Consider the following 27847-nt stretch of genomic DNA (forward strand, 5'->3'; position numbering starts at 1 on the left):
AATGGATGTTTCTATATGTGTGACAGTTTGTATGTATGGCACAATTCAGATATAGAGCTTATCTGTGTCAAGGTTAGGCTCGAGGGAGCTATCAAGAGTCAGGCTCTACGCACCCATACTCATTCACACAGACACATACACACACCCACACACTTTCACATACACACGTAAGCACATACATACACACACATCCCCACAAACATAAACACACACACACACACCTACATGAAAACCTACCCATGCATAGATTAGAGGGGCTACTATCACTCCAATTGACGATATTTTGATGCTTATTGACGATGAGGTTCTGTCTGGTGGGGGTTATTAGTTAGATTAGAGGTTTATGTGCCTCTTCAGGATGGTCAAGGCTGTTTCTATCAAGGGAACGGGGAGATGTCACGTACAACTTTAGGTTCCATTAAGTCTGCACATCCAACACACACACACATACATCCAATAAGTCTGTGCATCTCACACATACACACACACACACCTTTCACCTCAATTGATTACACTTCATCTTTAGCTTTAGGTAGCATAAAAATGAGGTATTACAATGTTCTTAGGTGTATTACAATGTATGTTTCCTGAGTGTGCAGTTGGGTCATTCATCTCTGTAGGCCCTGACAATGAGTGCTTGTCTCTCTGGCTAATGCAGATGAGGTGAAGGAGGTCACTTCATATACGCAGGGTTGTTATAAATTCTTTTGGTAAAACCTTAGCAGTTATTTCGGGCGGGAGCACAGAGTTGGGACTTGGAGAGATAAGCGGGAACTCTTTGTCTTGGAAGAGAGGAGAAAGAACATACCCGAGTCCACGCTCAGGTTTACTGGGGTGATGTGTGCCCTAAAGGCTCTCAAGCCTAATTTTTCTATTTTATCTCATTTTTCTTAAACCTTTCATATTTAGCATGATTTTTCTGTCTTGATTTCTATTTTTCATATTTTCTTCATTATCATAAAAACTGTTTTGTCCAGCGATGTTTTCGAATAAACTGGCAAAACTCCTTTTGGTTTTTTTACACGACAACGGACAATTTTTCCATTTTCACAATCTTACAAAGCTTACCAGAAAACCAGTCGTAAAAGTCAACCTGAAATGACATTGTTAGTTTTTGTCCCTGGTCATATTAAGCAGAATTCATCATATATTATACAGTATATTTTTTTAACTCTTCCAATAAACTGCTTCTAAAATATTTTCTGAGTTTTGGTTACATCACCACTTCCCACAACACCCAGCTATTGGGCTCAGCTGGCTCAGAGATCTTCCCTCACACCGTGTTTTACTCAGGGCTGTGTCATGGCATGGAGTTCCGAGACATGTTGACTTTAAGTACACAATAAAAATTCTTAAATCAGTGTGCTTGGCAGTCCCATTAATAGTACATGACATGAAAAATATATACCATGAAACAATAATTATATGCAGCCATAAAATGACCATGCATACTAAATATAAAAGAGAAAGAAACTAGGGAATAAATAAATAGGAAAATGAAATCTGTAACGTACTTCAGTGAAACTTTAAAGCTGTCAAATGCGCTTGTGCTCTGCGACTGCTGAGGGCTAAATGTAACACAAAGCCACACTTTAACAGGCGATAAGAAACAATACAGCATGAGCAGGCCAAGCAAGAGAATGCAAATACTGTAACATTCTCAGAGACAGAGGTCAAACAAAGAATATGTGACTACAAAAAAGAAAAATGGTCATATCACTGCTGTACTGCTCATGTTAAAGTGGAGCAATCTACTCATAGAAACTAGTTATTGTTTATTAATTTATTTACAAGTTTACACATTTGAAATTATGAAATTCATAAATATTCCATAGCACATAGGGCTCCCAGTGCTGCATTGCTTCATACTGCTTCAAAAGCTGTATATAGCATTCAGCATTAATGGTAATGCTGGGTTTTGAACTGTGCTCTGATTACAACACAAATGGTCCCTCTCCTCTTTACGCATGCGAGATTTCCAAAAAAATTTCAAATTCTGCTTCACTGGACAACAGGACACTTTCCCACTTTGCCTCAATCCATATCCAAATATGCTTCGGCCCAGAGAAGAGGGCAGCATTTCTGGATCCTTCTAATATATGGAGTTATGACTTGCATTTTTGGGTGCAGAGACAGACTGTGTTCATAGACAAGGGTTTTCAGAAGTGTTCCTGAGCCAAAGCAATGATTTTCACTACAGAATCAGGTCTGGTTTTATTGCAGTTTTCCCACAGGCTCTGAAGATAACAGCCAGCCAATATCAGGATTGTCCCTTGCATACAGGTTTATCCAGATTCTCCAAATCGTTTGATGGTATTATGCAGTGTAGTTGATACTATTATACATTAAGAAACATTATTCTTGAATTTTGTCATATAAACAGCATATCTGAGTATGCGATCGATTTAAGAGAGTTGGGTTTTAGCTCAGTTTCTTTAGTTGCACTTTCTGTGCATAAGTGAAAACAGCTGACCTTGATGTAATAAGCAGGATTCAACGCAGCGCCCATGAAACGGCAACAAAACACTTTTGGAGTAATGTAGAAAACAGCTACATACTTGAGGGAATAAAGTATTTGAATATTTTTCTTCTTCTATATGATGTAAAATTCAATCACTGTTTACACTGGGGGCTTTATTCTAACATAGTGCTAATGCTTTGCTGTATGTAAGTAAGCAGGATACCACTTCTTTTTACTGACAGAACTGTCACAGTTGGTATAGTTTTGTTGTTTCTAAGACAAACAAGGTTCAGCACGAGTATAATAATGAATCTGGAAGCTGATGTGGTGATTCAACTGCTTCCATAATTGATTTCTATGTTAGAATCATATACATATAATTATGTAAATTGTCCATTATACTTAATTACTATAGCTCAGTTCCAGAACTGCTGAACGCAGAAATGAGGAATCTGAAAAGCCTTTCACAAGTAACTGGAAACCCCCACAGTCCCACAGTCCCACAGTCCAAGGACATGCAGTTAGGCGAATTGGACATGCTAAATTGCCCCTAGGTGTGAGTGTGTGAGTGAGTGACTGTGTCTGTCTGTCTGCCCTGCGATGGACTGGCGGCCTGTCCGGGGTGTTTCCTGCCTTCCGCCCAAAGACTGCTGGGACCCCTATGTGGAAAATTATTTATGGATCATTCTACTGAATAAGTTCAAAGTCAGAGTTGGACTTTGACTTGGACTCTAGACTAAAATCCATTAACCAATGGAGGCCTTGATTTGGAGTCACACACAAAATTAAAGTGGAAAAACACACTGCAGGCTCATCCAACTTTTATGTAATGTCCTTAAAACAAGTCAAAATGAGGCTCAGTATTGTGTGTGGCCTCCACGTACCTGTATGACCTCCCTACAATGCCTGGGCATGCTTCTGATGAGGTGGCAGATGGTCTCACAAGGGGTCTAAGGATCTCATCTCGGTACCTAATGGCAGTCAGGCTACCTCTGGCGAGCACATGGAGGGCTGTGCGGCCCTCCAAAGAAATGCCACCCCACACCACTACTGGTCCCCACCTGCAGAACCACAACTTTATTGAATGTGTCTTGCTGATCGCCAATAATTTCCACCTGTTGTCTGTTCCATTTGCACAACAACATGTGAAATTGATTGTCAATCAGTGTTGCTTCCTAAGTGGACAGTTTGATTTCACAGAAGTTTGATTTACTTGGAGTTATGTTGTGTTAAGTGTTCCCTTTATTTTTTTGAGCAGTATATATATATATATATATATATATATATATATATATATATACATACATACATACATACATACATATACACACATACATACACACACACACACACACACACACACAATATAAATAAAATTGTGTCATTGTCCCACCCTAGTTACAAGGTTCCAGATGTGAAAAGAATTGCTGCTCTCCACAGAGATGGCTAAGGCTGTAAGAAGATTGTTAACACCCTGAAACTGAGCTATTTTCAGGACAGGTTCCACTCGGAACAGTCCTCATCAGGGGCGACCAAAGAAGTTAAGTCCATGTGTTCAGCATCATATTCAGAGGTTGGCTTCAAAAACAGAGGCATGAGTGCTGCCAGCATTACTGCAGAGGTTGAAGAAGTGGGAGGTCATCCTGTCAGTGCTCAGACCGTATGCCGCACAATGCAACAACTCAGTCTACACAGCTGTCGTCCCAGAAGAAAGCCTCTTCTGAAGTTGATGCAGAAGAAAGCCCAGAAACAGTTTGCTGAAGACAAGCAGTCCAAGAACATGGATTACTGGAACCATGTCCTGTGGTCTGACGAGACCAAGATAAACTTGTTTGGCTTAGATGGTGTCCAGCATGTGTGGCGGCGTCCTGGTGAGGAGTACAAAGACAACTGTCTCTTGCCTATGGTCAAGCATGGTGGTGGTAGCATCATGGTCTGGAGCTGCATGAGTGCTGCCGGCACTGGGAAGCTGTGCTTCATTGAGGGAAACATGAATTCCAACATGTACTGTGACCTTCTGAAGCAGAGCATGATGCCCTCCCTTCAGAAACTGAGACACATGGCAGTTTTCCAACTCGATAATGACCCCAAACACATCTTCAAGATGACATCTGCCTTGCTGAAGGTAAAGGTGATGGACTGGCCAAGTATGTCTCCAGACCTAAACACAATTGAGCACCTGTGGGGCATCCTCAAGTGGAAGGAGGAGCTCAAGGTGTCTAACATCCACCAGCTCCGTGATGTCATCATGGAGGCATGGAAGAGGATTCCAGTAGCAACCTGTGCAGCTCTGGTGAATTCCATGCCCAAGAGGGTTCAGGCAGTGCTAGATTATAATGGTGGTCACACTAAATAATGACACTTTGAGCACAACTTGGACATGTTGAGGTGGACCCACTTGTGTTGCCAGCTATTTAGACATTAATGGCTGTGTGTTGACTTCTTTTCAGAGGACAGTAAATCTGCACTGCCATACAAGCTGTACACTGACTGCTTTAACATATATCCAAGTTTCACTTCTATAGTGTCGTCCGATCAAAAGATATTAGCAGAAATGTGAGGGGTGCACTCACTGTTGTAAGATACTGTATATAATTTGATTTGTATTCTATGAGTGTTGTCATTGTATTGTTGCTACGGCTTAGTATTGTTCAAAATGTTTTGATATTAAATCTTTTTTTAACAAAGAAGCGCAGGAAAATGCCTATTAGATCCGCAAAAAATTATTAATATGTTATCTACTGAGATTCCAAAAATACTTTGGTTGAATTACACAGCAAAACAATGTACTTGCTACACATTCAGTGAAACTTCAAATTTCAACTTTATCGTACTCATTCATCATAAGGATGCAAATTTTTGATCCAAACTTTACCTGATAACTGATCATCATTAATCAGTGATAACCGTTAACCAGCAAGCCTAAAATTAAAGACCCAACCAATCAAATTATCCATTATAAAACATACTTGGAATTTGCTCACTTATGAGTGCACACTTTAACTGAATTCTGTATTAATGCACTGAAACATTAAAAAGTGGACCATGGACTGTAGTAGTGAGGAGTCAGACATAGGCTGCTTACATAAAGAGCCTATTTTTGTTTAAACTGAGGGGTTGAAATTTGTATTGTTCATCATTACAATACCAAACACCAATTATACAACAGTTAGCTCTGCCAACACAAACTGATTGGTTGAGAAGCGTTTTATTTTGCCATGACAGCACAGTTTTTTCACAGACACCATATCACTCCATGACTTTGAAAGCTGTAGGAGATGCTCAAGACATTTGAACATTTTCACTTCTTACTTTGCCACAAACAGAAAACAGACACTTTTAAGATCACATTTGACCGACAGCCGATTTGGTCCAACTCTGAAGATGAGACCCAAAACATCCCAAACCATCGTCACCACTGAGCAGCTTTTCAGTCGGCAGCTGTGACAGAAGAACAGCTGGAATCAGCCAGAAATTAACCCAATACCATTCGCCAAACTAAACGTGCTGTAAACAAAACAAAATTAATACTATTAATACTGATCTGGAAAATCTGATCAAACTGAGCTGAACCTGATATTGGGTCAGTTTTATGGCTCAGTCCGTACTTTAAAAGGTGAGGCTTACAGCAGGGGTCTCAAACTCAAATTACCTGGGGGCCACTAACCAGGCTGTGTTTTCGATGAGGGGCCAGATTTAAGGATCATGACAAAAAGCAGTGGGAAAAGGGAATATTGACTATTTTAGTATATAATAACTATGTACACATATAGAAATTCAAATACATTTTGTTCAGTGCTTGCTCAGAGCTTGCTACCAGAAACTTGACAGTGTGACAGTTCTTCTGACACAAATGAGCCACATTTGCTTTAAGTGAGTTTGTAGTGGACACTCTGATGATGGATTGGAGATGGGCATCGGTCAGTCTGGATCTGTGCTTGGCCTTATTAAATTTCTCAGTTGAGAAGAGCTTTTCACACACATGTACTCCTAAAAAGACACAAGACTCAGATGAACAACTTCAACAGCTTTGGGAAGGATGGGGTAGCTCTCTTAGAAACTGTCCAACAATATCCTGTTTTCCTCGTGCTTCACTAAATTTTGTTTTGAGATTAGTGCTGCACTGCAGATCTTTAAGCTCCATCTGAAGCATTAGTGGGGCACTGTCCCCATGTAGGTAAAGGGGTCTGCAAATACCTGAAAAATGTCATTGTATGTCTTGAAGTCAGCAAAATGCTGGTTGAAGCCACATAGCTTGCCTCAACTGCAGCAACTGCTCTTTTTGCTCGCTGGAAATAGTTTTGCTGCAGGGAAAGATCTTTGCGAAGCTGAGCGACTCGTCTCTCCCTCTCCTCTCCCTCATACCTAGCATACTGCTCTGCATGTTTAGTGGTATAATGACGCCTAAGATTAAGCACGGCAACTTTCTCCTTGCATATCAGACAAGTGGCGATAATCGATCGTCCACCTCTCTTGAAACTGTCTGTGCTCCAAGTCAACTTTTCGTTTTCGAGAGTTTCGAAAGAAATTTTGGCTAACAGAATGTTTTTCCTGGGAATGGTGAGCACATATGCGTAGAGACATGCAGCCTACGAGTGGATTGGGCTTACACAGCGTTGCCTGGTGCTAATCAAAAACTCACTCACTCACTCACTCACTCACTCACTCACTCACTCACTCACTCACTCACTCACTCACTCACTCACTCACTCACTCACTCACTCACTCACTCACTCACTCACTCACTCACTCACTCACTCAAAAACACCAAAATACAAATAAAGATAAAATATAAAAATTAACACATTAATGCATAAATAATTAAATTGAATTGCGGGCCAGATTTATGCTTATTTTGTTAACCCGTGAGGGGCCATATGAAACTGAGACCCCTGGCTTACAGCATATTGTGCAGCGAGTGAGTGAAGTTTGTTACTCTGACGTAGCAACAAGCTACTTGTTAAGGAACTATATTTTGGCGGAATTGCTAACATTAATTAAAACATATTAAATGCCATGTTCACAGCCCAATTGATTTATTTCTTTATTGTTGTATAACTGTTGTATAAAAGTAATAGAACATCCGAGGGTGTATGTTATCCCAAATAACATCACGTTACTTCACAATAACACACTCCTTCTCATGTTTTATTGCTTAAATAGATCACAAAATTAATAAAATATACACTGATGAGCTACTGAACATTCTACACTCTAAAGTCTTAAAGCTATATTAACCACAAAACAAACACGCCATGAAACTCCCAAAAGCCATCGCTATAATTTTTCATACTATGTGTGATTTCCTCACATGGCCAAAAAAGTTGTCTGCTTCAAATAGTTATTACTTGCAGATCTTTGCTTTCAACATAATAGATCACTGCAGCTCTCAGAATGTGGCCCCCAGAGCAACAACCGTCTGAACATGCAGAGACTTGAAAGACATGAACATTGCATAACAGTGGCAAAAACCGAAGACCCTGCTTACAACAGAGCATGTGTGAGTGTGTGCCATGATCTCAAAGCTGTGACTGAACAACAAAGAAAAATCACCAAGCTGTTTTCTTCCCTCTCCTGCACAGAAGAAGAAAGCATACAGAGTCGCATGCAAAGGTAAAGTAAAAAAATAATAAGTGAACACATCCCCTTTCAGCAAACTTTAACATACGGGGAAAAAATGAAACAAAATATAAAATGTGCCACAACTTGCCACATTTCTGTATGTGAAATTTGTTCCTCCCAGTGTGTTAGATAAACTCTAAATGCATCAAAACAAGACATAACGTAGTGATATGGCAGTAAGCCTTATTCCAAGTATATTTATATATTTATACTGTAACTGTTTATTTAAGATGTTACCTGAACATTATGCTGCTACTCTCTACCTGCACTGTACACTTTATATACAGATAACTGTTTACACCACTAGTACTTCTGCATTTACTGTACTGTACTGCAATTCACCATGCGCATTACTGTCTATATATCTGATACACTCGAACATCTGACTATGCACTATACCTATATCTTTGGTTTTTGCACTGTTTGCTATTTATCTTTTATTACTGCACTGGAGAAGTAGCCCGATAGTGTTTCGTTATACTGTTCTACCCTGTATTGTATAATGACAATAAAGTTGAATTGAATTTAATTGAAGAGGATGCTCATGGAGGAAAAACATACAGCTGCTGTTGCTCTCACTTGGAGTTGGAGATGAAATATGTAAGCTTATTTTTATACTCACCCTGAATTCATGTGTTTCATGCTCAGATTCAAGCTAGAAGATGCATTTTATTGACAAAGCTGATTGAGTTACTTTGTTATATTCACATAGTTATAAAAATGCACTGCTGTTTGAATGGGAAAGATCTCTCTTTAGAGTTAAATTAAAGCAAGATTGAGAAGATTAATAATAATTAGCCATGTTAATGCAATTAATCACAATTATTTTAATCATTTAGCACAGTCATTAAAATACATTAGAAACACATTGATAAATTCATTATCTTATATCTTATCATATTGTCTTAAAGTTATTCACATTTTTTTAAACCAACATAATGTGTGTCGATATTTTTTTTCTAATACTGTTGTCATAAGACAATACATGCTGTGAAGTGAACAGATTTAATGGTGTAAAATGCATGACACCAGGTATAATTTATATAGTTCTATTCAACTCAATCCATGATACTGAATGTTCATTTCCACCATAAACTGAACAGTGCTACCATGTAACCGCTGCTTCATCTAAGGTGGCACCAAACATTCAGATAAAAATCTGACAAACGGTAAGCCAGCTTCAGCTTTGTGGGCAAAACAGGAGTCTCAGCAGCTACTTCTCCAATTCTAAATGGCCAAAACAAACAACTCGGTGGTAGAATCCATCTCTGTCCAGTTTTGAATCCCGTACTTTGCTGGGAATGAGTGAACCACGTTAGAGAATCCCCCCTCACTCATTTTAGCACAAGGGTAAGTTTCAGATCACCTGGACGCAGCTACATGTTCGGTTTGCGGAATGGTAAAAATGTTAGCCAAGAGACTCGATCATGGATGAAATGAGCTTATTTGACTGCCTGTCTACACGGTCGCCATTACTCCTACCTGTATCTCATCTGTTTAAAACCAGCTAGCATATGTGCTTTATTTGTGTAAATGAGCAAGAAATCAAACCAATAACAGTACAATAGTTCACCTGCATAAAAGTGATCAGTGAGAATAACTTTGTAATGATTGGCAGTGACCCTTTTCTCAAAAGGGACCCAAATCATGGCAGCAAAATGCCCGGCACAGCATAACAGAGCTAGTAGGGGACATTCACAGCTCTCAGACCTGTGCAGTTCTCCTGGTGTACATGACACATTCCTTTTGCCATTTGTGGACGACATCATGACACATCTGACCAAATTACTTTTTCCACAACTCTGAAGAGTTGTCTCACCACTCTCACCACTTAACTTTCAAATGTGCATTCGTCTTTGTATGGAGCGGCTCTGCACTGTAACCCTACTATAATATCCCACTTTATGCAGTTATGGATGGATTGTTCTTGCTGACAGGCTTATCATGTCCTGCAAAGACATTTTCAGTCAACTGAGAAACAGCTGCTCATCTGTTCTCTTTGATATTGTACCAATGTACAACTCCAATTCCACTGAAGTTGGGACGTTGTGTAAAACATAAATAAAAACAGAATATGATGATTTGCAAATCCTTTTCAACCTATATTCAACTGAACACACTACAAAGACAAGATATGTAATGTTCAAACAGATAAACTTTTTTGTTTTTTGTAAACATTCACTCATTTTGAATTTGATGCCTGCAACATGTTCCAAAGAAGTTGGGACAGGAGCATGTTTACCACTGTGTTACATCACCTTTCCTTTTAACAACACTCAATAAGCATTTGGGAACTGAGGACACTAATTGTTGAAGCTTTGTAGGTGGAATTCTTTCCCATTCTTGCTTGATGTACAACTTCAGTTACTCAACACTCCGGGGTCTCCGTTGTCATATTTTGTGCTTCATAATGCGCCACACACTTTCAATGGGAGACAGGCCAGTCTAGTACCCGCTCTCTTTTACCACAAAGCCACGCTGTTGTAAGACGTGCAGAATGTGGCTTGGCATTGTCTTGCTGAAATAAGCAGGGACGTCCCTGAAAAAGACATTGCTTGGATGGCAGCATATGTTGCTCCAAAACCTGTATGTACCTTTCAGCATTAATGGTGCCTTCACAGATGTGCAAGTTACCATGCCATGGGCACTAACACCCCCCCATACTATCAGAGATGCTGGCTTTTGAACTTTGCGCTGATAACAATCCGGACAGTCCTTTTCCTCTTTGGCCCAGGGGACACCACATCCATGATTTCCAAAAACAATTTGAAATGTGGTCTCATCAGACCACAGGACACTTTTCCACTTTGCGTCAGTCCATCTCAGATGAGCTCGGGCCCACAGAAGCCGGCGGTGTTTCTGGGTGTTGTTGATATATGGCTTTCGCTTTGCATGGCAGAGTTTTAACTTGCACTTGTAGATGGAGCAACAAACTGTGTTCACTGACAATGGTTTTCTGAAGTGTTCCTGAACCCATGTGGTAATAACCGTCACAGAATGATGTCGGTTTTTAATGCAGTGCCGCCTGAGGGATCGAAGGTCACGGGCATTCAATGTTGGTTTTCTGCCTTGCCGCTTACTTGCAGAGATTTCTCCAGATTCTCTGAATCTTTTGATGATATTATGGACTGGAGATGATGAAATCCCTAAATTCCTTGTAATTGCATGTTGAAAAACGTTCTTAAACTGTTGGACTTTTTGATCATGCAGTTGTTCACAAAGTGGTGAACCTCGCCCCGTCCTTGCTTGTGAATGACTGAGCCTTTCAGGAATGCTCCCTTTATACCCAATCATGACACTCATCTGTTTCCAATTAACCTGTTCACCTGTGGAATGTTCCAATCAGGTGTTTTTTGAGCATTCCTCAACTTTCTCAGTCTTTTGTTGTCAACTTCTTTGGAACGTGTTGCAGGCATCAAATTCAAAATGAGTGGATATTTGTAAAACCAATAAAGTTTATCCTTTTGAACATTAAATATCTTGTCTTTGTAGTATATTCAATTGAATATAGGTTGAAAAGGATTTGCAAATCATCGTATTCTGTTTTCATTTATTTTTTACACAATGTCCCAACTTCATTGGAATTGGGGTTGTACGAGCATGGCGGCCACTAAACGTGCAATTTTGACCACAATCCATAACACTAGCCAGTTAAAAATTCTTTGTGAAGCTCCTGCCATCCATGCCCTGATAATAAACATCTTCATCCAAAATTGAGGTCTACCAGACCTGCTCAGCATTTTATACAAATGCATAGCATGGTAGGGATGATACACCTGTCTGGAATCATCTGCTTAGATTTCCTGAATACATGGTCAGACAACTAACCTTGACATCAGGAACAGAAAGGAAAAGGTTTTGCTACAATGTCAGGAGATTTTTGTATTGCAAATGTAAAATATACATTCATACAAAATATACATTCATACATGTTCCTTATACACTGCACTGAGAAAGAGACTCCAGAGAGAAAGAGTGGGATAAAATGCATCTGATCTGGCAGTGTTGATTCAACTAATCAACACATGGAATCTCAATCAGCATTGATTATCATTGATAAGAATAACAGTCTGATAGCACTGCTTTGTTCCATAGTGGCACATTATATCAGATCATTGCATCAGAAATATTTTTAACAGCAGTTCAGAAACTAAATTAATGGACATGGTTCATTATGGTAAATTTCATGTATTGAACCATTTCCTAAAAAACTCCAGTCCATTTTTTGTGAGCAAAAGCTGCAATTTTTGTCACACAGCAGCTCACAGGAAAACACAGATTCACACCTTTAACTCAACAAGCACTAACACGCACTAAGAAACATGCCAAGGGACACGCACACATTTTTGCTGAGCTGGAGAGACGGCTGAACAATGCAAAAAATATTTAAAGCTTTAAAGATTTGGAGATTGTGTAATGTGTAATTGCATAGAAAGTGCTGGAAGATTATTTTGTTACACGTTTACACATAGCCACGTTTTCATGCAGCCTAATAATCCGTTAATAATCCGACTAATAGCTCAATCAGAATAGAATACATCCATGTAAACACTTCAATTGGAATAGTCTTGTCTGATTGAGGCTATTCGGAATACAATTTCTATCCAATTGATCGAGGTGAGTAATCCTGTAAATAATCTGTTAAATAGAAGAATAATATCCATGTAAACGCCTGTATCCGATTACATTCCCTATCGGAAAGTTTAAGTCCATTCTGCACGTGCGTCACGTCATAGAGAGAGTTTATATCGTTCAACATGGCGGAGCACAAACTGGTCTGCAGAGGAGATTAAGTTCATGCTCTGATCTTTAAAAGACGGTGGTGGGACGGACGTCCAGCTTATGTGTCTCAGAACACAATGTCTTCCTCTCGGCCTTCTTTAATAAGGACATGTGAAGGACGTTTTCCTGAGTCTGACATAATTTTAAAGCAGTTAAAAACACAAGCACTGCTCACAGCTGCTCATCTCACTCTGACTGGACATCACGTGATGTTCACTCTCATGGTAACGTTTACTCTAAGCACTACTCCACGCATGCACATCATTTTTCATTGGATTATTTGTAGTGAGCATGTAAACAAAGATTTATTAGACTGTTGAATAGAGTGAGAATAAACACCTCAGTCTGAATCCGTAATCTGACTGTATTCAATAGGATTGGCAAAAGTCTTTGCACGTAAACACAGCCACTGGTTGTGCTTTGGAACCGTTCTTCAGGCGAATGAATCTAATGAGTGCAAGTCTTTAAAAGAGTATTCAAAAAGAGCTCAATCAAAGCTCAATGAAGGGTGTGTCTTAAGAGGATCTGTGAATGACCTACTATTGTTATATTTCCATCAGTATAACCTGAAATGCCTGGGATACCACAGGAACAGCCTAGTAGCACACTGGTAAGCACCTGGAATAGCACTGCAATCGCCTAGCAACATATTAGCAACCACTTAGAATAACATAGCAACACTTCACTGCAATGGCTTTTTCAAGCTAGCTTAGGTTTGTTCATGAACTTTACAGTTCTAGTTTTTATCATTTGTGCTTGAACAAAGTTGACGGCAATCAAGTATTAATGATCAGTATTTGTATTACACCACAAATTCCATATCAATGCATCCCTAATACTTGCACCCTAGAAAACACTGCAGATCCTCTTTAGTATTCCACCATCATTCCACATTCAATGTCCTTGAGAAAAGCCCTAATAAGTATGCAGCCCTAATATGCATACAGATAAGAGAATGCACTGTGATGCTCCGTTAAATCCAAACAAACACCAATGTCTGTGAAAAGTTTAAGGACATCTAGCTTTTCAAAATGCTTTTCATGAATGAGCATGTTTGAATGATGAATGAGAATTCATGAATGAATTCAATGAGAATGAATGAATGAATGAATGAATGAATGAATACATTACCGTATTAGAGGAAAAGAATATTACCCTTGAAAATTTTTGTGACATTCCTGCCTTGGGAACTGTGTCAAAGCCCACACAATTCATGTCCTTATTATGAAGTCAGCACTCATTAGCACTCAAACTTTTCAGCTGTTTAACCACCTCTGAACCAAACATGTGCTTTAAACAACTGTTTGGAAAAGAAAAGCATGAAATCATTATGTAGGAAATCCTAGGATGAATCCCAAATTGTTCCCTACTCTCCCTTTTTAGTGCACTGCATAGATGATTAAACTATGGCTTCAACATCCAAATGGTGCACAAAATTTTAGCCAGTGCATCATGCAGCACTGTAGTGTAGTAATGATGTAGTGATGGTGGACATGGAGATGGTTGGTGTGAAAGTAGAGGAGGCAATGGATAGGGCTGTGGCGACCCATAAAGGGAGCAGCCGACAAAGAAGAAGAAATCGTGCAGCACTGGGTGTATATCACTGGCTTTCTTCAAGACACGTAATTCAAAGTGTAGGTCTAGAAACTGCTGTTTAATGACCTACATAGTGCCTTTTATGGTTATGCTGACAAAACATTTGTAAGATTTTTCTCACAAAGTGAAAATTAAACTTTAAATAGAAAGCAACCTTCGATGGTCAGTGTATTCAAGAAAAAAAAACACATTAAAAATTCTCTGTTTCAGAATTTCTATTAATCATCAGCACTAACCAGAATTCAAATCGCTCCTGCTGCTGAAGATTAGTACAATATATTAAATATTTTACATCAAGACATCCATAACCTTTCCACCCAAATTCACGCAATCCAAACTTAGAACTCATGACTACTAGGGCTGCATGCTATGGAAAAAAATATACTTGTATTGCAATTACAAAAACAGAAAAACACACTGTTACTAGGGTGAGATTCATTTGTATATTGCAGCCTTCTGTGATTGAAAACAGCAAATACTATACTAATAATGAACAAATAATAATTTGTGCAGGCAAAATAACATACGATCAAACTACTTCATAAACTAGTATTAATATTGTTGCTGTAAACCACATGGGATTCCACAGCAATGGCCTAGCAACCCTGCAGAAACTGCCTGGGATTCCACAGGAACAGCCTAGCAGCACATTGGCAAGCACCTGGAATAGCACTGCAATCACCTAGCAACATATTAGCAACCACATGGAATAACATACCTACATTTGAGAAAACACCTGAGACTTCACAGCAATGGCTTTGTCAAGCCAGCTTAAGCTTGTTCATGAACTTTACAGCTCTAGTTTTTATTATTTCTGCTCGAACATCTTCATGAAATGTATACAGAATATAAACATTTTCAAATGCTGTGAAGAGTAAAATTGAAATAAATTAAGCTAGAACCGCTTTGATGATATGATATGTAGCATTAATGTACATACAGCAGATTGTTAACCGCTGCTCCTTTAAACACTGGGCTGTAGAAGGTGATACTCTCCTTCTTTCTAACAGGTAAAATGTTTCTGGAGCATGTCACACACTGGAATATATTGCTCATTTCCTTTTGTGCATTGCATCAAAAGCCAAATGCATTCCAGCATCAATTTCACTGCAAAACAACATAAAAATATAAATGCATGTCAAATATATACAAATCAAGCCAGAATTAATGTCTTCTGTAGGCATCAGAGCACAAGATTAGAGCTCTCTCTCTGTTATACACTGCTGTGGGTGCGTCTAAGAACAGATTTAAAATTCTTACATAATCCCTCTGATCTCCACACATTGCATAAGAAGCTATAGAGTGATTTCAAAGATGCTTCATATGTTCAAAAAGGAGGTCAAAGAATCTGTGCTCAATACTCATGTCATGGCCAGATAGCTAAAGCATCACTGAAACAAGCAGAGAAATTTCAGTGGAAGATGCACATTTAAAACATTCTACTTGTATTACATTTGTGTTTGTAAGCAGATCATTTGAATTTGATGAATGGTTATGAAAATGCATGTGCAGAGTCTCATGAACACAATCTTGTTTTGCAGAAATAAAAACAATCTTAAATTTTGTTTGTCCTCAAAACAATTGAAAAGTCAGAAGCTGTCAATACAGAATGTAAATTTAATGTAAATAATATTCAGTATGTATCTTACTGCACTTACACAATTACTTCTACAAATGGCTAATTTTTTTTATTAATCAATGTTATGTTTAATTAATCAATAATGTTAACGATCAAGTTTGTTGCAATGAGAAATGAAATTTTAATTTAATAGCACTAGAAACCCAAATTAAATTCACCTTTAATTATTTATGTAAAATATTTAATTGCTTTACTTACATTGTTACTTAAAATTACTATTACACACTGTTATGATTTTACATTACTGTGGTAATTCTAACCCAAGTGTAATCACACAATGGAATCCCCATAATGACAAATGTCAAAGCAACAGGCGAATCTACTGAATAAAAAATAAGATTAAATACATCAGTAACATAGTTACAGGGCTTTTAATTATTTATTATTGTCTCCAAACAGTATTTTCATTGTTTATATGATTCTGAGTGAAATACACCACTGGCTTCCACTAGTTAGTTAAAAGCACTTACCCACTGCCAGCGAGTACAGGAAACCTGCTGAAACTCTGGTGCTTTTGTTTCATTTGTGCATTAATGCTGTGCTGCTGTGGAATACGACCTCTGCTTTTGCATGTCTCGAGTTTGCTCAAGAGTTTGCTGATGCACCCTCAGAACCTCCCACTTCCCATGTCCCTGGTTTCCTCAGAAGCCAAAGTAAGCTGACTCAGAATCTGCTCAAACGCATTTACCTTCTTTCAGGTTTTGAATGGTCAGCCACAAAAAACGTGTCACACTCTACTGCATCTACCCTTACTACACATATCTGTGTGCATTTAGGTTGCAAACTTTTCAAGACTAGGATTAATTTACAATTGTAAGACAATTCATTGTCAAGGCTTTTTACATGGCCGCAGTACATTTATAAAGATGTCCGAACAAAAACACATCACACAACTGTATAATTTATATACCTTTATACTATTTGTCAAGAAAACCACAAAACTGGCAACCTTGTGCGATGAGAAAAGAGTATGTGAGTGAAATGCACATGCGGAAATCAGCTTTCCTGGTTGCCATAGCAATGCTGCACTATGCAGTTTCACTACAATAGCTTTTCTCAAGCTCTGTGCCAAGACTGGCATTGGAAAGTTAATAATAGTTTTGGGTGGGTGAACAACCAAATACCCCCACATAGTTAGTACCTATGCATATATCACTGATTGTCCCATGGACATCAAGAAAACATGGCCTAGAGGGATATGGGGGTGGGTTTTAGAGGTGGCGCAATACAGCACCAAAAATTTAACAGGTGTTCCTGAGACATTGTAGCCCCTACGCAATGAAACAGTGGAGTGAAATTAGATAGGCTGCACTGTTTATTGTATTATATTTGCATTTGAAATGAACAGGCTATAGAGTGGGCAATATAATATCATTCACAATATACCGGCATGATTTTAAATGGGATAGGATTTTGCCATATCGTGATATTGCTCATAGCACATAGTGTTTACATTTTTGGCTACAGTAGGTCAGACTCTAAACAACAGTAAGTTGCCAAAATGTGCAAAACTACTGTGACCACAAAGGCCATTTATTTCACCACTTAAAGCAAAGGCAAGAGGATAAGCGTAAGGAGTGTCAGAAACCACATGAGTTTGACAGAAGAGATCATGCAAACCCAAAAAGTTCATCAAACCAACAAACTATACCATTTTCAAGTGCCGCTCCACAGCGACAAAAAAAAAGAAGCAAGAGCTGGAATGAAATCACGTAGAAGCAGTGACGTTTTGGTCAGCCAAGGACATGGTGTCAATACAAACGATAGAAAGGCTTTATATGGTTTGTTAAGAAGGTACAATATCTACAAGGCACAACATCTCATACTTCTAACAAACAGCCTTGCCACAAATGTACAAAAGGCATGCCCAGTTAAAAGCTAAGTTAAGGTACAATCTCTTAATCATGGCAAAAAGGTTGCACTTGTACCTTGTCCATTCACAAGCTTTTGAACTCTTATTCTGCACTGACCTTCAAATGTGCAGTAAATTTGTTGCAGTATTTCACAGTTTATCTTTACTGATAACGAATAAATGAATCTCAACGATAAAAAATACCCAAATAGTCAAATATTAGGGTCCTGTACAGATTTCAGGTTATAAAATAGGCTAGAAAACAATCTTTTGCAACATTTAAGATGCTTGAGTTCCTCAGATCCAGTGGTTCAGTCTTGGAGGAGCCCCTGTCCTGCACACATTGGCTTCAACTCAGGAAGGGCTTGATAATTAGCTGATTCAGTGGATCATGTGTGTTGGAAGTCAGGAAAACAATAAAACGTGCAGAATGTAAAGATATTTTCTGCCTTACTTGCTGTCATGAGCAAAGCTAACCTCAGGCAGCATTTTGAGGGTTAATTTGGGCCCAATCCCATTTCACCCCTTGCCCCTACCATTTAGCCCTTAGCCCTCTGTTTTTTGCATGTTCACATCTAGGATGTTATGGTGTCCCAGTTTCTGTTGAGATGACGGGTAGGGCAAAGTGCTAGGGCTATATGGCCCTCCAAACGGAGGCTTGTCAGAGGTGCACTCCAGAAGGAAAACTAGCAAGATGGCTGCACGAAGCACCAGTATGTAACTGCTGCGCCATTTAAGGTAGAACAGGAAATTTGCATAAGAATAAGAAGAAACAGCTGACATCAGCTTCGTATCAACAAAGACTTAGGGGTGGGTGATAATAAATAACCGTAAGATGTCCTAAATGTAACTGAAGCCCAGCAGTGAGGAACTGAACTTTACACTCCTCTGCTGTCACTGCAGACGGGCAAGGTCGCCTACAGAGCAGCACTAGTAGCTTTAATGAAATCATGTTTGTTTGTTTTTTTTATTTGAGGGTTGTCCGTTTTCGTGGGACAAGATTTCAAACACTAGGGGTAAAAAGAAGAAATGTGCACAGTTTTTTTTCTTTGTAGCAAAACACAATAAAGTGTTAGAAATTGAACCTGAATATTTTCAGAGCTTTCTTTTTTATGTTGTTAGTTAATATTGTTTTGGCAGAAATATTCCAAAACATCGTGGTATTATTTGAAAGCCATATGTACCACCTCTATCACGCTTGCCTAATTTTCTTGTGGGCCGCTAAAGCTTGTGTGGGCTGTGACTTGCAAAATTTTGGGAAACCCTGGTATAAAAAAGTGATTGAAAATGATTTATTTAATTAGAGTTCAAAGGTTGTGTGGGTGCAGCACACACATACACATGCGAACAGGTTTGTGTGTGTGTGTGTGTGTGTGTGTGTGTGTGTGTGTGTGTGTGTGTGTGTGTGTGTAATGGCCGCTTCAGCAGAGCAGCTGCTCCGGGCTGCATGAGGCTGAGTGGATTACATAACAGCCTGGCACTCTCATCGCCACGGAAACACACAGTCACAGGGATGCTGCGCTGTTTGACAGTAAAGCACACACACACACACACACACACACACACACACACACACACACACACACACACACACACACACACACTCCTTAATATTTTTCAAATTACAGATTTGAGTGTTCCATCACTCTTCGCGCTCAAATTTTACTTCAGTACTCTATTTCTACAGTCACAGTGAAGGGGAGTAGGTTTTTAGCTACACAACGTACTGTTGTCTATTTTTAATAGATAAAGACAGGTCACAACTGTTAACTGGAGAAGAACAAACTTCAACATTTATAGTAAAGGATGGATTAATTTTCCACTGAATTAGCTACAGCACTGTAGGCTAGCTGGTGTTCATTATCCTCACTATAAGCCCAGGAGATATCTCAGGACATATTTCTGAGAACATTAGATATAAAATAATCCACCTGCATGAGGAAGAGCAATGCCAAGGGAAAACAGGAGGAGGCTTCCAAAACTGGAGTTTGAAAAAAACTATTCAAAGACATACAGAAAAACGGGACTCCTGTAGACCACCAACAGCATCAGATCAACAGTACAGAAAACTTTCAGCTTAGAAATACCGGTTTAAAATAAAAAAATATATATATATCAAGCTCCACCCTTGCTTCAGATCTGAAAAACTTCACAGGTGTTTCTGCTCATCTTTCCACTGTGAGAAGACTCAGCGAAAGGATGCATGGCTGTTAGGAGGCCAATACTGAGACACAGAAGAGCATCTGCAAATCAGACAAAGAAGCAGCTAGTGTACACAGAACAAAAGGACTGACCACCCTAGAGTGCAGATCACAACATCACCGAATGTGTTTGAGATTACCTGCATCACGAAAAGAAGATCATTTTACTTTTTCAATACTCTAAGACTGAACTTTGGAGGTGTGGAAAAAATCCCGGCAGATTTCTTCAAAACACTGAAAGCAAGTCTTCCAAAAAGAATGGAAGCTGTAATAAAAGCAAAGTGTGGACACATTAAATATGAAAAATTATAGTTGTTAAGGCTTCTGTGTAATACTTTAAATAGAATCTGTACTTAATGGCCATTCAGTCTGGAAATTAAAGAAATGAAGACTGAATGGTTTCTGATTTTGGACAGTTTTGTGCATGATCATATGCATCCCTGACCACCTCTGAAATAGTGGTCCGAGTCATTGTCTCTTAAAAAAGCTGGACCCCATTCACACTGATACATAGCTCTGTCCACTTGCATGCAAGGTGCATGTTAATTTCAAGCATGAATGGAGTATAGAGATGCCTCTCAAGTATAAGGTTTGCAAGCTGCCCCACTTGTAAGCAGCCACCCCTAAAATAAAATTCCATCTATGCCACTGGTGCACGCATGCTTGGTAGTACATTGTGTCCAGCATCTCCATCCTATGCTGTGTGTTCATGTGTAGACGGAGGGATTGTAGGCCATTAGTCTGATCACACACACAGCCACCTGGGTAATCCTGCTAAGTGATCAGTTTGTGTGTGAGAGAAAGCTGGCAGTATCACACTCCTCACCATCCAACCATCTGCTCTAAATCTGCTCCAATAAATCACTGACAACATGGACACTTAGGTACCAGAAATGATCATAATTAATTTATACATGACCATTTTCCAACCCTACTTTAGCCCTCAGAATGAAACAGGCTTTTGGGTTGTTATGCTTTGTAGATGGATATATGATGAATGATTGGCTATGCTGTATTGTGCCTCATTCAAAAAAAGCACTGAAACATTCCTATAGGTGGATCTATGTAAATGTGCTGGATCTTGTGACATATGGCAAAAAATGAATTCAAAACGGGCTGTTTTTGCAGCTTAGTTTCCATATAAGTACTGCATGGACAGGATAGTGGACGGCACGTTTTGAATATTTAACAACGTTCACATATCACTTCAAACTGGAATACTCTCCCACAGTCTATTTGGGATGCAACCTCTCTATCTTCATTCAAATATCTGTTAAAAACTTGTTTTCACTGTGTTGTTGTTGTTCCGTTTGTACTTGAATGTTTACCTGTATTATCCTTCTGTTTAATGTGTTGTTGTTTAATGTGTTGATGTTCTTTGATTGTATCAATGGTTTTCAATGATGCAGGCCTTTTAAATAAAATAATGTGTTAAATACGCCGCCAGTAATTAATGACATAACCTAGATTGGATGATGTCAGGGTGGATCACCTCAGCATGGGGTACAACCACAGTCACCACAACAGCAATGTTAAGATTTTAATAAATATTTCCTTTTTCAAAGCAACATCTGACTTGGCACTTGGAAGCATGCTTATTCATGCTTATTAAATACACTGCACAGATGATAAACATGTTTCTGCTATTCCGGCCACAAGATTCATTAGCTTGGTGCCCTCAGTGGCCAGTCTAATTTTTATCTGTTTACTCCTGTATTCAACAACTACTGTGTACACACCCCTAGTTATAATTAAGTGTTCAGTGTATTTAAAAATATTTCCGAATTGAATTTAATTGCAGTGAGGTCCGCTGAGGCACTAGTCAGTGTGTGTGTGTGTGTATTACTGTGTTTTTGTTGTGCTGTAAAGGTGATACCTGGGAACTATGAAACTGATAAACAGGAAACAGTGAGGCAGAAGTGAAAGTTTCATGCGTGAGAATGAGGTTGGAAAAAACAACTATCAAGCTCTACCAATACTAATAAGTAAACATTTATAAAATGAGTGAACTCGACCAGAAGAAGAAGAAGAAATAAGAACAACAACAACAACAACAACAATAATAATAATAATAATAATAATATTAATAATAATAATAATAATAATAATAATAATAATGCATACATACATAAAAATGACAGCATTAAAATTAGCTCAACATTACCCGGCTCTCAGATGTTCGCTAGCCACTAAAATTAGCCTGAACAAGCTGAAAGTAAGCTTGAATGAGATTTACCTGACAACTCTGGGAAGCCCTTGGCATATTCTTGTGTTTTTCTGGTTTAAAGGTTGAAAAAAATTTAACCAATATTTTCCCACTGAAATTCATCATTTTTAAATGAACAAACCAGCAGCTAGGTTTGAATAGCAGTGGTTGGTTAGTATAGTGGGTAACACGTCTGCCTTCTATGCTGTAGACTGGGGTTCAATCTCCACCTGGGAAAGCTCCCTACACTATATCAATAAGAGTCCTTGGGCAAGACTCCTAACACCACCTTCACCTACCTGTGTAAAATGATCAAACTGTAAGTCACTCTGGATCAGAGCATCTGCCAAATGCCGTAAATGTAATAGCAGATGATTGGGAGAGAGCATCAATTAGGTAATATACCTCAACAAGCATGTCTACATACATTTGCATTATTTTTCATGTGTAATATTAGTTCAGTGAGACTGACTATAAGCTACAAGGTATAATTAGCTATAAGGTTCTAACATGTCAAATGAAAGCTATAGCCAGCTAACTATCACATGGTAACACGTTAATTATGGCATAACACTTGAAAAGAACAGGCCAGCTAACTAACTGGCTATCAGCTAGTTATGTACTCTTTATATAGCCAGTGTTTCAAGGCTGCCTCTTCACATGCTCAAAGTAGTTTTCTAATATTAGCTTGAGGCTAATGTGTTAGCTTGTGGTTAGTGCATTAGCTCAGGACTGGCACGTCAACTCACAGTAAGCATGCTAGTTCGGGCCTGGGGGGGCTTGATCTGTGCTCATATGCAATGGCTCATGTCCACTCATCTGCACACAAATAATCCTTTTGTCAGTGGAACTAGAAGAAAACAGGTGCTGTGGTCATTATCCTAAGGTGATATTTTCTGGTTCATATGACCATTCAATATCAGGAGTGCTTTACATTAGTTTGGCCTGTAAGTGGCTTGTTTTAATTATGGTTCTCAGCTTGCAGTTGTGGAATTCTTACCTTATTATTCAAATTCTTACACACCTGTATTCCAAATGAGTTCTGTGGCTGCTTGTGACTGACAAGGCCAGGCCACATCAGTTAGGTCTACTCACTCTCTGTGCTAGAGCTTTGTCATATCTGTTAGTTCTACTCACTTTCTGTGCCAGAGCTGGGCCACATCTGTTAGTTCTACTCACTTTCTGTGCCAGAGCTGGGTCACATCAGTTAGTTCTACTCACTTTCTGTGCCAGAGCTGGGCCACATCTGTTAGTTCTACTCACTTTCAGTGCCAGAGCTAGGTCGTATCTGTTAGTTCTACTCGCTTTCTGTGCCAGAGCTGGGTCGTATCTGTTAGTTCTACTCACTTTCAGTGCCAGAGCTGGGCCACATCTGTTAGTTCTACTCACTTTCAGTGCCAGAGCTGGGCCACATCTGTTAGTTCTACTCACTTTCTGTGCCAGAGCTGGGCCACATCTGTTAGTTCTACTCACTTTCTGTGCCAGAGCTGGGTCATATCTGTTAGTTCTACTTATTAACAGTATGTGAGCCCAACCTGAGGCCAAGGACCCAGCTGTATACTGGGCCAAAACAAACCCAAAGGTGTGGGCCACATGTCAGCCAGATGAATTTTACTAACTGTAATTACACTCTTTGCAACATAAGTTAGCTCATAGCCAGCTGAGAGAAAGTTTATTAGTCTAAAGGAGACCTTCACTCATAACATTAATAAAATGCTGATATTTTAGTGCACATAACTGCGACATTGGTTTAAAATATCAGACAAATCTTAACATTCGTCTGATGCTGATTTTTTTTTCATGAAATATCTGCCGATACCAATATGATTCTGATATCACTAGTGAGATATCATGAAAATGCCTATAATTATTGTGATATTTTTTCCGTATTAGCTTTGGACTTTGACACTGTTTGTGTACACATGTCACCAGTACAAGGAACAAATTTAACATTTCTGACACAAACTACTGCAAGTCAAAACTACTGAACTTCCTTCCGTCTCTGCTTAGCATAGTTAGCACAGCTGACCTTCAGGAAGAATATTACAACTACAAACTACCATTTTCCCTCAGGCTCAGAAGTTTCTGTCAGGACTTTCTTTGCCACACCCTGCACCTCACACACAAGCTCAGTCGTCCTAAACCAGGAAATCTACATGCGCAGGTGAGTGCTGGCATGAACGTCCTAGCTGCAGTTTTCTGGAAAAACACCTCAGAAACAAAGCTGTGTAAACCAACTGTGAACACTTTCCTTATTTAATCCCTTTATGTGGCTAAGTACTTGTATTTTACTTTCACAGAGACACAGAGTTCTCTGTACCACTGCTTATTTTCACTGTCCCACGTTTAGCATGATCCCTGTGCTGTACTCTCACTAATGGCTTATATTAACACACACACACACACACACACACACACACACACACACACACACACACACACACACACACACACACACACACACAGATTACAGTGACCTGACATTCAACATGCAAGCTTAATCACTTAAAGCACAATCCCTCCTGTCTAAAATGATATGCAAGATATTGGCTTTGCACAATAATTAAGGTAAATCAATTGTCTACACTGTTTATCAAACCTTTACAGACTTGCCTTCTTTTAAAAGTTTCAGAGGAAACCATGAGTGATTTCACTGCTACTTTTCAGCTAAATTAAAAGAAATCTGTAAAGTCTGTGTTAGCATGAAACAGCTATTTGATACTCCTCTGAGTATATTTAGCATCAACTCTCAGCTTCATTATACTTTAAAGGGACTTACTTGTTATAAAGAGCAGGTTTTACTGTTAAATAGTTGACTTGAAGGTGGTTGAAATAGCTGAAAACAGTGGAGATAAAACAAAAGGCCTTTGGCACTAATCACAAAGCAGGGCTTTTGGCAGTTGTTCCTTTAGCTTGACAACAGTTTACCATATTCTGATAAAGGACATCACAACTTGCCACAGTTTGGGCATAATGTGCATATAATCAGTACTTCAACTGAAATTCCACTAATTTTTCAATAATTCTGCAAACCCAATCATTAGAGTCATTCAGAGTGGTTTGATTGGAAATGCTCCAGAACTATTTACAGTGGTTGTCATCAGAAGCAGATGTCCGAAGAATTTAATTTACTTAATTAACCTGCAGTTACCTGCAGTCTCCAAGGGGAATTTTACCATCAACATTACACACATACACTCAGAACACTCATGTAGATTCCCTGGTGTTTTTGGACGGTACATAAAGTGCTATATTTGCGTATTAGCCATTGCAAACCTGGTTCCTATCACCTCGACTATAAAGAAATGAGTCATGTGTCATTCATTTTAAAGGGCACTGACCAAGTCCATTTCATTAAATTCATCTGTTACAACCTTTCAAGGTTCAGAAAAAAAATCAATATTTGATCGATATTGTGTGCTGTGAAAATGTTTTGCCATGCCACCAACACCTTTTTAAAAAACAAAACTTTTTTACTCCTACTCACAGATTACCCACAAAGTGTATTGTCCTCAGTCCCACTTTAACCATCCATGTTTAGATAATGACCCTCTCTTTTTTTAGTTTACTTGGATGGTGTTGTTTTAGCACCTGGACAGCTCTGCTGTTGCCCACACCTCCCACTCTGAAGTATTACGCATTTTATTTTTGCCTAAGAGGCCCAAAATAAGAAGCCTGGAGCTTAACAGACTTCAGCTGCTATGCTTAAAGATGCTATATGTACTAAGAAGATCCACTACAGTTCTGTGTAACTCAGCACTCCACCTCCAGGTGGGTATTTTACAAAGTAGGATTTCTCAGTCAGCCTGATAACCTGATAACCAAATTCCCCTATAGGGGAAGAGATGAGGAACATTCCTAGTGAGAAATGATCCTCAGTTTTCTGCTTAAAAGTTATCCAGTTTACTGAGAATTCCTGCTCTGTGAAATACAAGTTAATCAGGCGTTTTTGGACCTCTGACTTTTTGAATCCAGTTGCTGGTCTAGTTTTCTCATTTCATTGATGTCGCAGTACTTTTTCTAGAGTGACTGGTCAGCTCATTCTGGTCAGCACTGTGACAGCCTGATTGCAGCTCCTACTCTCTACCAGGGTGGATGTGCACGCGTACTACAGAGCCCCGTTGGTGACATCCTGTATAAATAAAAATAAGGTGTGGCCATGACTTAGTAAGGTGTGTGAATGAGATAATCAAGTCATGGTCACGCCTTAGTAATGCGTGGGAACGAGATCCTAACGCGTGGCCACGACTTGGTAAGCCGCGATCTCCTTCCCACGCCTTACTAATTCGTGGTCACGCATTAGCATCTCGTTCCCACGCGTTATTTTTTATTTATACAGGACGTCACCAGCGGGACTCCGTGCGCGCGCGTACACACACTGCGTGGAAAAGCCTGCGTGGACGTGGTTTAGCGCCACGGCCTGACGCCGGAAGTTGTGACACTGCCGCAGCGCTGCTGCTGTTTTTCGCTCGGTGAAAGGCAGAAGCATCCGGAAGCGTCTCCAACAAAACAGCGCGAGCTGAAATCGCTCGGCAGTAAAGCGCGCGTCCCAGAGCCGCGTCCACAAACCAGGCCTGAGCTACAGGAGCCAGAGAGCTCCACTGCTTCACACGACTCGATCGATATAACCAATACAATCGATATGTTCGATCTAACGCTGACAGGCAGCCCCCCCGTACAGCACACAGCAGCTAAACCCGCCCGTTGACTTGCACGACCAACCCGAGCCCCTGTCAGCACGGGGGTGGCTCTGAATGCCCGCGGTTCAAACAGCGCGCGTGTGTAAATGCTGCTGTATTAATGTCGGGGTTATTAATGTAGGGATTATTATCGGTACGTACCGTGTGCGCGCGGACGGACGCTGCTGCTCCCTCCGTACCGTCGTTGTGTGTGTGGTGGCTGTAAAGTGTGTTTTGCTTCCTGCTTTAGGTAGTAGATGCCGTTTTGATGGGCGGGACTCTCGAGCGCGAGTCAGAACACGCGCCGCTATTATCAGAGTGTGTGTGTGTGTGTGTGTGTGAGTGAGTCTGTGTGGAGGTTATTTTGGAGTGTGTGTGTGTGTGTGTGTGTGTGTGTGTGTCAGGTGACTTGCAATGCAAGAACACTTTTTTTTCCATATCCCTCGTTCAGGTAAAGCACTGAGGCACACGAGGGCTGCATACAGACCATTCTACACATTTTGGATGCTTACCTGACTTGGATAAAGTTGCATAAAATCATAATATTTCTCATTAAAGCACAAAAAATGTGTGTTAATATTAATGCTTTGTTTTGGTCATGAGGCATCTTAAGGTTTCAAACTGATTTTAAGACTATGAGATGTACCTCAGAACTATGGGATCTAACTACCCAGGTTGGTTAGGGGTTGGACCAGCCACCTCTCAATAGAAAGTACACTATAAATGATGATTTTGCATATTTTTAGCTTATTACTATCTCAGTTAATGCCGTGGGATTAAATAGATCATAACATAATCCTTGTAAATAA

At 39.5% G+C, this 27847-nt stretch overlaps 1 protein-coding gene across 1 annotated transcript in view; it reads right to left on the reverse strand.

Moving 5' to 3' along the window:
• The window catches only part of LOC108441790 (myelin basic protein-like), a 97316-nt gene extending 69984 nt beyond the window's left edge, over positions 1-27332 (reverse strand). The window contains exon 1 of the mRNA XM_017721500.2: positions 27201-27332. The gene's annotated coding sequence lies outside the window, so the exon portion shown is untranslated. The remainder of the gene's footprint in view (positions 1-27200) is intronic.
• Positions 27333-27847: the final 515 nt, after the last annotated feature.

Source organism: Pygocentrus nattereri, chromosome 19 (genome assembly GCF_015220715.1).
Source record: "Pygocentrus nattereri isolate fPygNat1 chromosome 19, fPygNat1.pri, whole genome shotgun sequence".
Lineage (NCBI taxonomy): Eukaryota > Metazoa > Chordata > Actinopteri > Characiformes > Serrasalmidae > Pygocentrus > Pygocentrus nattereri.